The sequence below is a fragment of the Mus pahari genome, chromosome 4, assembly GCF_900095145.1.
Source record: "Mus pahari chromosome 4, PAHARI_EIJ_v1.1, whole genome shotgun sequence".
Classification (NCBI taxonomy): domain Eukaryota; kingdom Metazoa; phylum Chordata; class Mammalia; order Rodentia; family Muridae; genus Mus; species Mus pahari.
The window spans coordinates 133,419,294-133,436,443 of NC_034593.1; the positions used below are offsets into that span (position 1 = coordinate 133,419,294).

Genomic DNA, 17,150 nt, shown 5'->3' on the forward strand with positions numbered 1-17,150 from the left:
AAAGGTCCCGCAAATCCTAATTTGGTTCCTGTTCACCTGAGCCCCAGCAATAAGGAGAAATGATCTTTGACCCTCATTTCCTGACCAGTTTGCAAAATCCATTTGGTTCATAGTTGATGAATGAGCCCTGCAAGTGAGAACCTTGGTTACATACTCACTTTGCCAAAAATTAACTGGCTAACTCAGGCAGAAAGGAAATCTTAAACCCACACTTCAGAAGCGGCGCTCTGACTGCTGACAGGCCTGTATGTCTTGCTCTTGGTGGTCTCACAGACGACTCTTCCTCAAGAAGCGCAGTGAGATCCGAGTTTTCTAAGGTATGCCTCAGTTTTTAAAATAGATTAAAAACAATTGGCAGTCTAGGGAGCCTGAAAGGGGCAGAAACAGGCTGGTCAACAGTGGCTGACAGGCCGGGCATGGTGGTGCATGCCTTTAATCCCAGCACTCGGGAGGCAGGTCATGCAGGGCTATACAGAGAATCCCTGTCTCGAAAAACCAAAAAAACCAAACAAACAAACAAACAAACAAACAAAAACCAAAAAGCAACAACAACAACAAAAACAGTGGCTGACAAGGCCATTCCTGGTCCTGATTCTGCTGTGGTGTGGCCACCGGGGCTCTGTATCATCGTTTCTGATATGGATTTCCCAACAAAGGTACCAGTTTCGTTCCAAGCCTCCAGGAGTTAGGAATTAACTGTATCTTTCCCCTAGACGAAGGTCTTACCCTTCTTGACACTTCAACACTTTAATACACAGTTTCTCATGTTGTGGTGACCCCCAACCATAAAATTATTTCATTGCTACTTCATAATCATATTTTGTACTTTTATGGATCGTGATGTAAATATCTGATATTCAGGATACGCAACTCCCAAAGGGCTTGGGACCCATAGGTCGAGAAATGCTGCAGCCTAAAGCGTATGGTGGTGAATTTTCTGGCTTCGAGGGAAGATCGGATGCTGAGCAGGCAGAACTGTCAAATGCCCACAACACTTCACTATTTGTCTTACCCTGTTGCTCCCATAGGAATCTTTTCTAGCCCCCCCCCCCCAATACTCTCCCATCAAAGATCTGGGTGTGGTAGATGCCAGACTGATGACAGTGTATTGCTTTCTCCCGTCCTTTCTGTGCTGCCCCTGTTCCCTCTGTGTCCAAAGTCCCTGTAATCTGTGGAGACTAAAGTGTTCGGTAAAGATAGAATACAGCATTTCCTGGGTATTGCTCCTTGTCTACTCTGGGACCTCCCTTGTTTCAGGATCACTCCATCTTCCCTTCTGCCTGGGCAGGTGTAGAGATCCACCTGTTACTTAGGTAGTTCCTTTTGTGCCATTCCTGTTTCTGAGGAAATGTTACTTCAAGCATTAGTTACTTTTTTATTGCTGTGATAAAACACCATGACCGGGGCTGGTGAGATGGCTCAGTGGGTAAGAGCACCCGACTGTTCTTCCAAAGGTGCAGAGTTCAAATCCCAGCAACCACATGGTGGCTCACAACCATCCGTAACAAGATCTGACGCCCTCTTCTGGAGTGTCTGAAGACAGCTACAGTGTACTCACATATAATAAATAAATAAATCTTAAAAAAAAAAAGTTTAAAAACAAAAAACAAACAAACAAAAAAACCACCATGACCAAGATGGCTCATAGAAGGGTGTATTTGGTCTTACAGTTCCAGAGGGATAAGATCCATCATGACAAGAAATTGGCAGGCATGGCAGTTGGAGCTTGCAAGGTGAGAGCTTGCATCTTGATCCCTCTCTGCAGGAGCAAAGAGCAAACTGAGAATGGTGCATGGCCTTTAAACCTTAAAGCCCACCCCCAGTGACATACTTCCTCTAGTAAGACCACACCTCCTAATCCTTCCCAAACAGCACCATCAACTGGGGATGAAGTGTTCAAACATCTGAGCAGGAGAGGGACACTTGTCACAGGCTGGAGGTAGCTCAGCAGGCAAGGGTGCTTGCTGCCAAGCCTAAGGACTTGAGTTTGATCCAAAGAATTCTTGTGGTGAAATGGAAAGAACTGCTCTGACGTCCGTGAGCAAACACTTGCAGGATATCTGACCACACCGTGAACTCCGAGATTGTGTTATTTACTGGGAAAACCTGTTTCTAGCTGTGGTGTGGCTCAGTCCTAGCACACACCTTTAATCCAACAGCGCTCTTTCTGTTTATTGTAAATATGATTAAATAAGGTCAACCATTGGTCAAAGGCATTAGCAAGCAACCAGTTGACAGGAAAACCATAGAGAGTGAGAGAAAGTCAGGAGGACTCGCAGGGAGACCCTGGAAGTAGAAGGGAGAGACATTGAGTTTGAAGGGTTTTTGAGGTGGTGTGAAGAAAGAGGGCTTCCTTTCCCTTTTGGGATGTTGACTGAGGAGGAAGGTCAGCGTGGTGCTTTCTCTGCCTCTCTGAGATAGCAGGCTCCCCCCCCCCCCAGCATCTGTAAGATTTTGTTAAAAACAGCAGCACTAGTACACACGTGCACGCACATACACATGCACATTAAATATGTTAAAATATTTTTAAGAACTATAAGTTGCATCACATCTACTGTCCCGGGCTTGTCTCCATCAAGGTATTTATCTGAAGTTACCTTATCTGTCTCTACCTTTCAGATGTAAACAGTGTTCTCATAGCAACAAGAAGCTTGTGTGTCTAGTTCTTCACCATATGCCTAGAGGGTCAATAATTTACAAGATAATCAGCTGTTTATTAAGAAGCGAATGGCTGGAAAAGACATTTGAGGATGGTTGTCTTTTTATAGAGGAAAGACAATTACTAAGGGCCATAAACTGCAATTTCTATGTGATTAAAAAATATCCACCCCTTGGGGCTGGAAAGATGGCTCAGTGGTTAAGAACACTTGTTGCCCTTGAGTTGCCTATAGCTCCAGCCTCAGGGGACCAGATGCCCTCTTTTGACCTCTGTGAACACTAATACCCTCCTGGTATACAAACACACACACACACACACACACACACACACACACACACACACACACACACACAGCAAATACTCCAGCATGAGAAATCATGTGTCTTTTGGTCTTCAAGATGTGTCTTCGCTTTGGGATTTTGGAATTAGAATGGATTTGCGGAGATTAGTAGTAACTCACAAAAGTTAGTCAGTAAATTTTGGGTAGTAGTTGCTGCAGATTACTTGAATGATTTGTTTATGAAAAGGTATACCACAAGGGGCCTCTAAGGGAGACTTTATTTAAATGGACTCTTACACAAAGGCAAGGAAAACACACCCTTTTGATTTGGGCCCCTTTCACTTGAGTTCAAATAGTTGTTTTTTTTTTTTTCTAGAAATGCAAGATTCTGTTTTCTACTTTATTAAAAGGGAGTCATTTCATAAATGTGATTGGGGCTGATGAGTAAAATCCTCCATTAATAGAGTAGCAGAGAGGGCATGCGGGGAAAAGGTCGTACATTTGACATTTTAAATTTTCTTTGTCCAGTGTTTAAGCCTCTGGCTTGGATTATCGTCCTCCTTGCCTGATAAGGTCTCAGTATGCATTCAAGCCATCTGTGTTTACCTCTGTTTTTGCCTAACGGAGACACGGGCGTAGTGAGATCTTGGTAACTTCTGTATCCCTACATACTTCTGTGGAAATCCCACTCATTGAAGTCAACTTCCATGGAGAGGTTAAAATTCTAGCTTTAGACACGTACAGTTCACGGTAAGTCGAGAAAGGGAACCCCCGTTCACATCCAGGGTGTTTTGTGTGGTGTTACCAGGGCAACCTGTACCGCGTGGACTTTCCCCAACTGCCGATAGTGAACATCAACCTTTTGTTCTTGACCCTCGTTGGAGAAGTCAGGTGCAGGTTGCCAGCTTGTCTGTGTCCGTTCTTGCCTAGCCCTCTCCCCACCCCCACCCCACCCCTCCCCCTGTGGCCATGTCAGACTCACTGCCAGCGCGTTTGGGTTGTTAGGTAAGTGAAGGCTGCTTGTCTAGACTGGCAGATAAGAAGTTCGAAGACTGCTGCCTGTCCAAGGCTGTGAATCTACATTTGATCTTGTCTGGCTTTTCCTGGGGAGACATGAACAAATGTCTGTTCACTCCGGGTAGCACCCACAACAGAACAAAATGGATTCCAACCAAGTGTCGTCTGATCAGCCAGTAACTTGATGAGGTTTATGAGCGTACAAGGAGCCTGAGAGACTCAAAGGCAAGCTGCCTCTTCAGAGAGCCCACTGTAGCCGCTCTGGAAGCTGCACCCGGGGAGGGCCCTACAGGACTCACAGGAAGCTCCACCAAGCATCTCCTCCCTCTGGTGATTGGTCCCTGCTTACAGACAGTCTTGCAGTTTCCTACCTTCTGAGTCCTGTAAATTTTTGACTTCTTGAGTATGAATCTTCCTCAGCCCCCAAGAAACCATGCTCTATGGGAACAAGAGACTGCACAGGACCTTTGTGTGCTGCATTAGCTCAAAGCCAAGCAAACGGCATGGGAGAAGCTGCAGCTTTGTGTTTCCCTGCCTCAATAGTTTGTACATAGAGCTGAATGTGGCATGGTGAACATCCTTTACCACCTAGGAGGATAAACATTTTAGGCTGCAGAGATGGCTCAGTGGTGGCGAGAACTTGATTTCTGCAGATCAAACATGGAGGCTCATAACTGTAACTCCAGTTTCAGGGGGTCTAATGCCATCTTCTGGCCTTTATAGGCATGTACTAGGTGCACATATACATACATGTATATATGTAAAAGTAGTATGCATAAAAATAAATATTTCCTGTAGCTCTTTGATCATGTTCGTATCCTTAACTAAATTTTTGGTTTTGGGTATAGAGTTTCACTATGTAGCATTTGCTGCCCTGAGCTCACTGTGTAGACCAGGATGGCCTCGAACTCACAAAGATTTACCCGTCTCCTCCTTCCAAGTGCTGGGATTAAAGGCATGCATCACCACAACTGACTGTTATAGATGTTATAATTTCTCTGAGGAATGTGTTTAAGGACCAGCAAGATGGTTTAGCAGCATGGTGGTTTGAATGAAAATGGTACCCATAGGCCCATTGTAGTGGCACTGTTAGGAGGTGTGGGCTTGTTGGAGGAAGTATGTCACTGCAGGTGGGCTGTAAGGCTTCAGAAGTTGAGGCCAGTCCCAGTGTCATTCTCTCTTTCTGCTACCTGCCAATCCAGACTCTCAGCTGCTGGTCTGCACCATGGCTACCTGTGTACCACCATGCTTCCTGCCATGACAATAATGAACTAAACCTCTTTACTGTAAGCCAGCCCTAGTTAGATGCTTTCCTTTAAAAGTTGTTGTGGTCCTGGATTCTCTTCATAGACATAGAACACTGACTAAGACAGCAGATAAAGGCACTTGGTTGCTGAGTTTGGTCCCTGGACATACATGGTGGAGGGAGAGAACTAGATCCTGTAAGTTCTACCACACACACACACACATACACATTGTGGGATACATTATACACATACTAACATAAAATTAAAAATGTCTTTTAAGAGTAAAATTGAGGGTAAACCTTATTCTGTGAGTAGAAAACCAGTGTCATTTGTCATCAACAAGCATCAATTTTCCTATATGTAACAATAAATCCATAAGTTGTCATACATATGGTGATATACATCTTGAGCTATATACACACAGCAATTGAGAGAATATTGCTACGGTCTCAATCCTGCTTTCTCTCTGTCACAAATAGAGGGACAGGAAAATCAAAGCTGCTTTCAAAATCAAAGTTGGGCTCATAGCTAACATCAGGTCTTTCTCTGTCTAGGGATTGAACGCACCTTGTCCAGGCCCAACTCTTGCAAAAGCCTGTTGGATCTATAAAACAAACAACAACAGACAAACAGCAACCCCTGCCCCTCGAGGGCTGGAGACAGGGCTCAGTGGTTGCGGCTCTTTCAGGTGACCTGAGTTCAGGTTTTAGCAATTGAAGGGGCGGGGGGTTCTGATGCTAAGGTCCTGCTCCCCAGTTGGTTCTTGATTTGTCAGTAAAGAAATCCGGGGGCCAATTGCTGGGCGAAAGGTACAGGCAGAACTTCCAGATCCCAGGAGGAAAAGGAGACACGGGGAAGGAGAGAGAAGTTTCTGCCATCTTTGGAGGGAGAAGAACACAGCAACCATGTGAGGTCTCGGGGTAAATCTGGGGCCACTGCTACAGGTAGGTGGCCAGGGATGTTTGGCAGGGGCTAGTGGGACTAGCCTTTGAAGGTTAGGGCAGGTAGAGAGGTGGAGATAATAAATTGGTAAGGGCATGCTTTTCCAGGAGGGAGGTACCAGTGCCCACTAACTGTGCCAAGAATTCAAGTTGTAAAGGAACAAATTGTGTGTGTGTGTGTGTGTGTGTGTGTATTCTGTCCGAGGATTCAAGGGAAGCTGGGTGGAGGCTGGTAGCTTGGCTGGTCTGGAGCAAAGACGGTAACATAAAACTGCATGCAGCAGCAATCTCTTAGGATGGATCCGTATAACTCCAGCTCCCAGGGACCCAGTGCTAACATTATGGTTTTTGAGTATGTTCATGCACATACTCAGATATATAAATAAAGAGCCATACAGAGAATCTTTAAAAATACAAACACAATCTGCTGCAAGCTGGGTCTGGGGACAGTGCAGAAGATGCCCAGCTCCTCCAGTCACTCAGGGGATGCAGTCTTTGACTTTGGGTCCCGTAAAGGAGGGAGCCAAAATGGGAAGCAATCCTTTTCTGTCTTGAGGTTTAGAATTTCCTCCCTTGTGAGGAAACAGGAAAAATTCAGGAAGCTGTCTTCTCACAACTGCTCCTATTGCTTCCTCCTGGATGGAGGAAATGTGGGGAGCCCCCGCCCCAAGGAGAGCAGAAAGCAGAAATAATAAACTGTGTGTTACCAGCCAAAACCAAAGAAGGGTTTTAAAGCCCTTACTAGCAATTGCTGCTGTGAGATACCCCAGCTCATTTGCCAAACGTCAAAAAACTGAGCCTTTCCTTACCTGTCTTGCCAGATACTTTGTTCTGATGCACAGGTGTCCTTGTGCTCATTCTAGCTGCCTCCAGCTCAGAGAGCTCACAGCCATTCCTTTGCCTCTCATGCCCAGGAGACTTTGTGGCTAACACCACACAACCTCTGCTGCCTTCCCCTTCCCCTCCCCCCCTTCCTCCTCCTAACCTTCAGGGAAAACTCTGTCTTTCACCAAATTCTTACCTAGAAGAACACAGCCTCTTTTCTGATTCAAATCCCAGTGTGTGTGTGTGTGTGTGTGTGTGTGTGTGTGTGTGACTTTTCTGACCTGAAAAATGATACATTTATATTTGAGACAGCTTCTCATTGTGTAAACCATGCTGAACTCAAACTTATGTTAATTCTGTCTTCGCCTCCTGGGATTGCTAACAACCCACCACACCCAGCTACACTTTATTTTTATTTATTTATTTTAAAAAACAAAACAAAACACATTCTTTTCTAGACTGTTCCTAAGGACATGCCTTTGATGCCAGCAGGCAAAGGCAGATAGATCTCTGAGTTTGAGACCTGGTCTACAAAATGAGTTCCAGGACAGCCAGGGCCACACAGATAAACCCTGTTCCTGTGTCCAGGAGAGCATAGCTTTTCTTGATTCTTTTAGCTGTAGGGTCTCTCGGCATCAGTATTAGTTATCTCACTGAATTACATATGATTTTGACTTTCATAAAATGTATTTTAATATATTAAACCTACATATGAAGGCCTAAACTAACTGAAGCACCTGAGGAAGAACCCAGTTCAAGGCCAGCGCTGGCCGATTTTAAATTGACATATAAAGGGACAGTAATCGAGGCGGTTGCATCCCCGCATCAACACCTTAAGTCCAGGAGCAGACTGAGGTGGGCAACAAAGGCAGGCCAGTGGGAAAGTGATGATCTTTGTATACAAAACGGAGACCTGCCCACCCATAACCCAGATTACATGTAAAAGTTACTCAAAACGAGTCACAGAGCTAAGGATAACACCCAGAAGTCTCAGTTGTGTGGTGGTGGCACATGCCTTTGATCCCAGCAGGCAAAGGCAGATAGATCTCTGAGTTTGAGACCTGGTCTATAAAGTGACTTCCGGGACAGTCAGGGCCACACAGATAAACCCTGTTCCCCTGCCCAGCTCCCCCCCCCCCCCCCAAATTTCCAAAGCTGAAAAGTCTCAGACTGCTTGAAGAAAACCTTGGAATCTGTAAAGATTTCTCAAATCACCGAAGGCGTGATAAAAAGACTTCAAGTCGTAGAAGAAATCCTTCTAGGGCTGGAGAGATGGCTCCTCGTTTCAGAGGGCCTCACTGCCTTTGCAAGGGTCCCAGGTTTGATTCCCAGTACTCATACTGGTAGCTCACGGCCATCTATAACTCTTTTTTTTTTTTTTCAAACTTCTTTTTTTTTAGATTTATTTATTTATTATATGTAAGTACACTGTAGCTGTCTTCAGACACTCCAGAAGAGGGCGTCAGATCTTGTTAAGGATGGTTATGAGCCACCATGTGGTTGCTGGGATTTGAACTCTGGACCTTCGGAAGAGCACTCGGGTGCTCTTACCCACTGAGCCATCTTACCAGCCCCTTCTATAACTCTCGTTCCTGGCGAGTCAAGTCTTCTGGCCTCCTCAGGCATTCATGTGATATACAGACGTACACACAGACAAAGCACTCATCGCTTTTTAAAATAAGTATTACTTTGAAACAATCTGTAGTGATGGCTATAAAGATTATTTAGGTTCTGATCTTTGTTAAAATTGGGGTCAGGACTGGATATGGTCCAGTGGGTAAAGGTGTGTTCCATTAAGTCTGTCTGATGGTGTGAGTTCAGTACCCAGAACCCACATGGTGGACAGAGAACAGACTCCTTAAGCAAATAGTGGCAAAGGGCTCAGCTATGCTTTTTACAGCACCTTGTCCTTTCTGTTTTAGAAGCACCTATGGCCCACATTCTGATGGCCGCCCTTTCAGACTTCCATCTATGGAGCTGTGGATCCTTCCCGTAACACAAGCCCAGTTTTGAACCACTGGGGCCCAGTACACTTTGATTATGATGACATCTCCCTTGATGATTTCCGAACGCCATGGTAGACACAGTTCTTTATCATTGCTCGTTATGAGCGAGGAAGAGAGATTCCCTCAGATACTCAGAGTGTGTCTTCTGTCTTTCCATCCATGGGTGTGCCAGTTTCGTGTACACGTTTGTGTCCACATCTCTCGTTAGGACAAGAAGAGGTCAACACCTTGTCTTTGTGGTGGGTTCAAGAGCGTGATGCTTCTGAGCTCCCTGGAGACCAATGTGTCCCTTAGCTCTGTAAGCCTGACCTTCACAAGCAGATGCCACATGGTGACAGCACATGCCATCAGGAGTGTGCTGTCTGCCCTTGTTTTCCCCAAGAAGGCATCTCTAAGGAATGCATTTTCAGTACGCACTTCAGTCTGTGAACCAGCCTAACCAGGTAGAGGCATGAGGGCCATCAGGAGCTCAAAGCTAATCTGAGCAACCTACGAGCAGAGTGAGGCTATATCAAACACACACATAAAACGCTAACTTTTTTTTATATTAAAACCAAATAAACAAAAAATAACCAAATAAACAAGTCATTTCCTTATTGTTTTTGAGGGTGACTTTTTATTTATCTAGAGGGAGACCTCTTTTCTTTTTTTCCTCTTCTCATACGTTACACCCTGACTGCAGTTTCCCCCGCCTCATCTCCTCCCACTGGCCCCTCCACCTCCTCTCTTCTCCAGATCCACTCTTCTTCCATTTCCCTTCAGAAAAGAGCAGGCCTCCCAGGGCTGTCAACTTAACACAGTATAACAAGTTACAATAAGTCTAGGCACAAAGTCCTAGATCATGGCTGGATGAGGCAAACCCAGCAGGAGGAAAGGGTCCCGAGAGCAGGCAAAAGAGTCAGAGACGCGCCCACTCCCACTGTTAGGAGTCTCACAAGAGCACCAAGCTAACAAGCATAACAGATATGCAGAGGACCTAGCACAGACCCATGCAGGCTGCATGGTTAGAGTTTCAGTCTCAGAGTCGCCATGAACCCTGCTTAGATGATTCTGTGGGCTGGGTTCTACTGGTGTCCTCCACCAGAGCGAAACCTCTTATGTAACTCTTGTTTTATGCTTTTCAGAGAACGTAATAAGCTAACACATAAAAGATTTCTCAGCATTTCCCCCAATTTTAGCACTTTTTAAATGAGTTTGGGATAAGCTGAAATAATAGTCCTAAACATATTGATGCCCCAATCCTTGAGCCTGCAGAATGTTACTTTCTGAGGCAAAAGGTATTTGATGGATACAACTGAGGAGTTTGAGACTCGGAGTCTCTCTTGTGTTTGCTGGTAGGCCTTGGAAATGATCATAGATCCCTGTGAGGAGGAGGCAGAATGTCTGACTATAGCTAGGAAAGACCAGGCAAAGAACGACAGACATCAGAGCTTCATCCACGACCCAGGGCTCCCCAGCTGCTTTCAGCCGTCCTCAGAGCAAGGACCTCGAGAGGCCATCAGTCCTGTTGACAACTTGTTTGGGGTTCATGGGACTCACTTGGGATCTGACCTTGAGTTCTAAAGCAGAGCAGACCTGGAGTGTTTTAGACTGAGCGAGTTTGCAGTGCTCCATTAGGATCCAGTGCTGAGGTCTTCTATGGGCCATAATGAAAATTTGTTTCCTGCCAAGCCCTCTGGTTCTATGGATGTATGCATAAGAAAGATTTAAATCCAGTATGCATTTAAGATCTGTATATTATATTGTGAGCAAGAAATAATTAAACAAGGAGGAAAAGGCAAAAAGATCATATTTTCTATATAAATTGTGGTCAAATAAAAAAAAGTGGCAAAGTAATGATTTCTATTATTGATACCCAAATAGCTTTCTCAACATTTAAGACATATGCACAATATTTATTTTATTCTGTTCTATAATGTGGTTAATTGAATATGCGGCTTGTTGTCTCTTAGAGTGTGTTATTAAAGACAGGAATTCACTGCACATGATACTCTTTGTATTCCTTCCCAAGACACAGTAAAGGAAGAAATAAATTCACACTGCATGTGAGGGGTGGTTTCCAGTTAGTGGTACTTTATAGATAACTACCAGTTATTGAGAATGCACTACCTTTCAGACAAAGGAATTTTATATATGTTTAAAAGATATATCATTTATTATATATAAGCACACTGTAGCTGTCTTCAGACACACCAGAAGAAGGCATCAGACCCCATTACAGATGGTCGTGAGCCACTATGTGGTTGCTGGGACTTGAACTCAGGGCCTCGCTGAAGAGTAGTCAGTGCTCTTAACCGCTGAGCCATCTCTCCAGCTATATTCTTTCTCCTTTATTTCCCACAAGACCTGTGTGAGGTCTTTTGCCCAGGTGCTTTTTGCTATATAGTGAACCATCCCCATGGCGTAAGTCCAAGTGTGGGAACATCTATCAGAGATAGGATTCGCTGGGGTAGTTTGAAGGATTAAAGTCATCTTCACCAGGTAGCGTGTGGATTTATACATGCTGCCCACTGGAAACTATCTGGGCCAGGCTAGAACATCTGGGAATGTGTTCTCTTCATACCTCCCCAAAGTGCTTGGGCCCAAGGATGAATGCCCGGCCATTTCCACTTAGGTCTAATTGGAACACAACCACAAGGTCCTGTCTAATTTCCAGAGTAGGGGAAATAGAGTGGAGTCCTGTAGTGGGTGTGCCAAGAGCGCATGGAACAGGAACACTGCTCTCTCTGTCCACCACTGAGAACTTCAGCCACCTCAGAAGCTCATCCAGATTAACACCCAAGCTTCTAAGTGACTCCAGCCGGAACGGTAACCGGTAACCGTGCTCGCGTCCCAGATGCTGACCTCCAAAGCTATTGCTAGCCCGTTGCTGAGTCCTTTTGTGCTCGCTGAACATTCATGGCCACTATTTATTCTCTCTAGGAGGACTATATTTACGATTTTTCTGACCTATGTTGATACGGTTGTGTTCAACAAGGCAGTGGCTCATTTTGCAGCACCTTTGGTGCCTGGTGGAGTTTTACCAATGGGACAGGAACAGTATTTTTTTTTTTTAAAGCAGAGGTGACAAGGTAGCCTGGGAACCTGAAGGCCGGGCAGAGTGGGGGAGAGACTCTCCAAAGGAGTCAGGTGTGCAGAGCAGCAAGGCTGTGGCAGAGCAGCCAGCTGAGCTCACTGGGCAAGCAGAGGCCACTGCAGGGCTAGGTGAGGGGTGACAGACTTCTGAGATTTAGATCACCCCAGAATTCAGATTAGTTCAGTGATGTGAGCTTTATTTTTATTTTTATTTTTTTTTTAAGATTTATTTATTTATTTATTATATGTAAGTACACTGTAGCTAACTTCAGACACTCCAGAAGAGGGCGTCAGATCTTGTTACGGATGGTTGTGAGCCACCATGTGGTTGCTGGGATTTGAACTCCGGACCTTTGGAAGAGCAGTTGGGTGCTCTTACCCACTGAGCCATCTCACCAGCCCCGTGATGTGAGCTTTAGTGTTGCGAGTTTTAAAACATGGGATGTGAAGTGGGGTGAACACCTTGATGCGTGACTGGAGCTGGCTTAGATTGCTAAACACTCTTCCAACCTGCTCACCCACAAGAAAGCTTCAGCTTGGAAAACGTTTCCGTTTTAGACTTTTAACATTTTGTAGTGTTTTTGTTTGTTTTTCTATATGTAGGCTTAAGTCAAATTCCTGATTTAGCGCTTTTACGTGCTCTAACGAGAGGGGGCTGTTGTTAGTCTGAGTTTCTCAGCGTGGACTCGGCTACAGCATTAACAAATGAACCCAGAATGCTTGGTGATTTAATATGCTGAAAGGTAACCTCCCAGTTGTTAAAGGTCTGATGTGGGTTGAGAAAAGTTTCTCTGTTTATAAATGATGGCATCTCGAACACATGGCTGGAGAAGTTAACGTTGGGGGGCTTAGGGGACAGGTGGGGGTCGGGTCAGACCTGGAGGGGCGTTTTGTCTTTTCTACACATACCCTTTGGCTAGAACTCTGTCACAAAGCTCCAGCACACCTGGGGCCAACAAACACCGACATACAGGAATAGACGTGAACAACCCATTTCTGCCCTCCCCTCTGCCCAGCACGAGCTGATGGAGACTGTTTCAGATTGTCTCATTACACCATTTCTGAGGAGCATTCTTCGATATTCCCTCTTCAGAGCCAATAGGTCTCCATGGGGTTTGCCTTTTCCTGGTGCTGGGCTAAGAATGGCCTGTTGGAGAAATATATACAAACACAAATCTAATACTCTGAGAACTTAAAATACAGTCAAGAGATTATTACACTGTCCCCTTGATGACAGGGTTGGAAGGACTATACAAAAGTCGTCCTACCTTTACACAGCAGCTGTCTTTTGTAACAGAAAGTTTGATTTGTTCTCCTTTGTCTAAGTTTCAGACATTTGGGGCCAGTAACAGTTGAAGCAAATCAATTACCTATGAATACATGCTACATGCTTGTTCATCCAAGAATGAATGTGTGTCAATGGAAGACCTCCATAAGTTGAATGATAAACGCTGACTCTCAGGAATCACACCACAGCAAAAACGATAGCATAGCAATTGTAAGCAATCTCTCTTTGGAGATTCAGGTCACCGCAGAATTCAAATTAGTTCTGTGTTGCTGATATGGCCTCATATGCATTTTAGAGCACTACACAGTAGTTTCTCATATTGTATAGAGTCTTCATAATTCCATGTGGTAGGACTTCTTATCCCTATGTGTTAATAGAGAAATGGTCACGCAGTGATGGCTCAGTGGGGAAGAGCGTATGCTCTCTGAGTAAGAGGGCTGAAGTCCTGAACTGGGATCCTTAGTGTGCATGTAAACAGCTGGGCGCGGTGGTTAGCATCGACCCTCCCAGCATGGGGAAGCAGAGGAGAGAGAGAGAGAGAGAGAGAGAGAGAGAGAGAGAGAGAGAGAGAGAGAGAGCAGGCCAACCAACCTGGATCATCTTATCAGTGAGAGGATCCTCAAGGCATCAAAGTGGGAGGTGATAGGAGAAATCGGAACTCTACATGTGTGAACATGAGTAAATGCACACTCCTGTGTACCACATGTGCACACACCACAGATACTGCATGTGTGTGCACACATGCATACACACACACATCACAGATACTGCATGTGAACACATATACCCACCCACAGATACTGTGTGTATGTACACACACACACACGCACACACACGCACACACACTCACACACACACATGCTGTCCAACACCGAGGCTTGAGAACAGCAGGGTTAGAATTTTATAGCCTGTCTCTACACCGAGAAAATTCATGCCTAGTTGAGAAGAAAGTGTGAAACTTTTTATTTTACACTTTTCTCCTCTCTCCTCAAGGAGGGAAAAACTGTGGCAGATGTTCATGACCACATTTGAACTGGGGTTGAAGGACACTTTCCCCCCTGTCCTCCCAACTCCAGTGCAAGGACAACTACCGTAGTGCAAGGAAACATAGCAATAGTATTTGTCAGTATCAAGCCATATGGGAACAGATAGGACATCCGAAAGCAACTGCACCGGCCCTCTGCTGCGTCTCCTCAGTGAGCGTCCCAGGTTGGTTTAGCTGGCGTGCAGGTTTATGTCCACTGTGATCCGCCAGCGACAGCTCACAGGCTGTGCAAGGAGTGGGCTCATGAGACAGACTTTTATCTGACCTTCACTGAGATTCAATTTCCTGATGTGGATGCAGCTTGGTTACCTAGTAGCTGCCCTGGCAGTGGCAGCCTAGCAACAATGTAGAATGTCACCTACCCCTGCCCGTGCTCGGGGGCAGAAGGGCACAGGGAGCTGTTAATTATTTACGACGGTGGGTTTGCAAACCTGCAGAGGGCATGGCCACCATCCCCTGCAGTTAATTGCTTTTTCATCTAAAATGCACACAGATGATGTGTTTATCTGTGGGCCTGAATGTATCGGGGCTTAATTACACATTTCTTGGTGAGCAGAAAGTAATTTGTGAAGCTGAATGATAATTACATTTAATCTAAATAATCAAATATTGGATGACTAGGTTGGGTAGTGTGTTATATTCTAAGAGAGAGAGAGAGAGAGAGAGAGAGAGAGAGAGAGACTATGTAAAGAGGGATAGAGCAGGAACCCAGTGTCTCTTTGGACTCCATATGCACAAATGGGCATGCAGATGCACGCACACACACACACACACACACACACACACACACACACGTGAGAGACAGAGAGAGACAGAGACACTGAGATACACAGAAGGGGGATAGGGAGGGAAGGAGAAAGAGAGAGACACACACACACAGAGAGAGAGAGAGAGAGAGAGAGAGAGAGAGAGAGAGAGAGAGAGAGAGAATGTCCCTTTAATACGAGATAACAAAGATCAAAGATTAGGGGACAGTGTAGCTTGTCCAAGAAGATGAAGCTGAGCTTTGAGTTCAGTCTGCTGGGATCTAGGGCCCCTTTCTTTTCACTACACTAAGGCAGCTGAAATGAGTAGAGGGGAGAAAAAAGAAGATTTGAACTGATCTAAAATCAGGTGGAGGGTGCAGAAGGAATGGGCAGCGGGGGACAGAGCAGAGCTGTGGGGATCCATATCACTCACACCGGCTGTCACTAAAGTTTCACTGCCTAGGTTGGGCCTCAGCTCAACTGAGTTCTTTGCTGGGGTTCAGCAGGTCTGTCACCTGCCAAATGAAGGGTCTGGGCCAGAGAAAAGGATGTCAGTTCGTGGGGTTGGACAGCTTCAGAGAGAACTTGTTCTACTGAAGGAGGTGACATTGCTGACTTTGTCTGTGGCATCCAGGGGAGGAAGAGCAAATAACTGAGAGGGTGCTGGGTGGCTGAGGGGCTGCCTAGCTTATCCCATCCTTTCTTCTCTCCTTCCACAGGCACAGATCTGCCTCAGATCCGTGTCACTTCTTAGAGGTGCACTCACCGAGTAATTCAAGCTCCCTGGGTAAAGTTCAAGCCAGGCTGGTTGAGAGTTCAAGACCAGCCTAGGGGTTTGCTGTCCTAAGTAACAGTCAGTTCCAACCCCCAACTGCTGCCCGATATGTAGCTTCAGCCTGGCGGATGATGTCCTCACAGAGCCCAGTAACTGTCAGAGCACGCAGCTGGGGGAGTGCTGATCTCAGTGACTCCAGAGTCTCCTTCCCTCTGCTAACCCGACCTGTGTGCTGTGGCTCCCATCTGTCTTCCCTTTGCTGTTTAGTGGGCCTCTCAGTTCTCTATCCTCTACATCCAGGGCCTTCTCATCTTTCACCTTGAACAGGTACCATGACCTCTTAAGAGGATTTCTTGACCCTCTTAAGAGGATTTCTGTCCAGGTGACTCTCGGTTCTAATCCATTCCTAATCTTCTCACAGAGAAAGTGGGTTGTGACGACTTCCTGCTTAGCCCTTCTGCTAATCTCCCTACAAACTAAAATCACCGGTGGCTCCTTGTCCTCCTGCACGGACTTTTCCTGCGCTGGTTAAATGAGTGCTGTGTCCTTTCACATCTTAATGAAAGCTCTCAGCTCTTTGCCAGTGTAGTGGTTTGAATGAGAATGGCCCCTACGGGCTCTTATGATTGAATGGCTAGGTCCCTAGTTGGTGGAACTGTTTGTGAAGGATTAGGAGGCATGGTTTTGTGGAAGGAGATGCACCAGTCATCTCATGGTTGTGTCTCAAGAGGTGAGCTCTCAGCTACTGCTCCCTGCCGCAGTGTGATGCTCATGGACTCTAACCTCCTGAAACTGTGAGCCCCAAATTCAGTGCATTTTTTTTTTTAATAAGCTGCCTTGGGCTAAGCAGTATTTTTGATGCCCTTCATCAGGTAAAGAAGGTCTTCTCCGTAGCTGCTAAGAATGTGTCATTGCCCTGAACGTTGTATTTTAGCAGCCATTTCTCTGTCTACTCAATCTCTGATTCACTTTTCTACTGTTGATCAACTTTCTTTTCCTGGATGAATCCACCCAGGTCTTCCTTTTGAACCCACCCCAGTATCATCCTTTTGAAAATACACTACTGGTTTCGGTTGGTGAGTACTGTGTTTATAACATAGCCCTACCGCCTGAGCACTGGCTTGGGGAAGCTTTCCTTTTTGAAGAGGTGACCAAAAGCAATGTGATGGGAAGAAACAGCATTTGATTTCTGCTTCTGCCTGGGTTTGGGGGGGGGTTGTCTGCATGGCCAGAATCTGGGGGGGGG

The 17,150-nt window shown here is 45.6% G+C and overlaps 1 long non-coding RNA gene across 1 annotated transcript; it reads left to right on the forward strand.

Moving 5' to 3' along the window:
- The first annotated feature begins 15,385 nt into the window (after positions 1–15,385).
- LOC110319850 lies at positions 15,386–16,008 on the forward strand. Its single transcript, XR_002380433.1, has 3 exons — positions 15,386–15,496; positions 15,633–15,731; positions 15,855–16,008. It is a non-coding gene; the product is annotated as an uncharacterized LOC110319850 (long non-coding RNA).
- Positions 16,009–17,150: the final 1,142 nt, after the last annotated feature.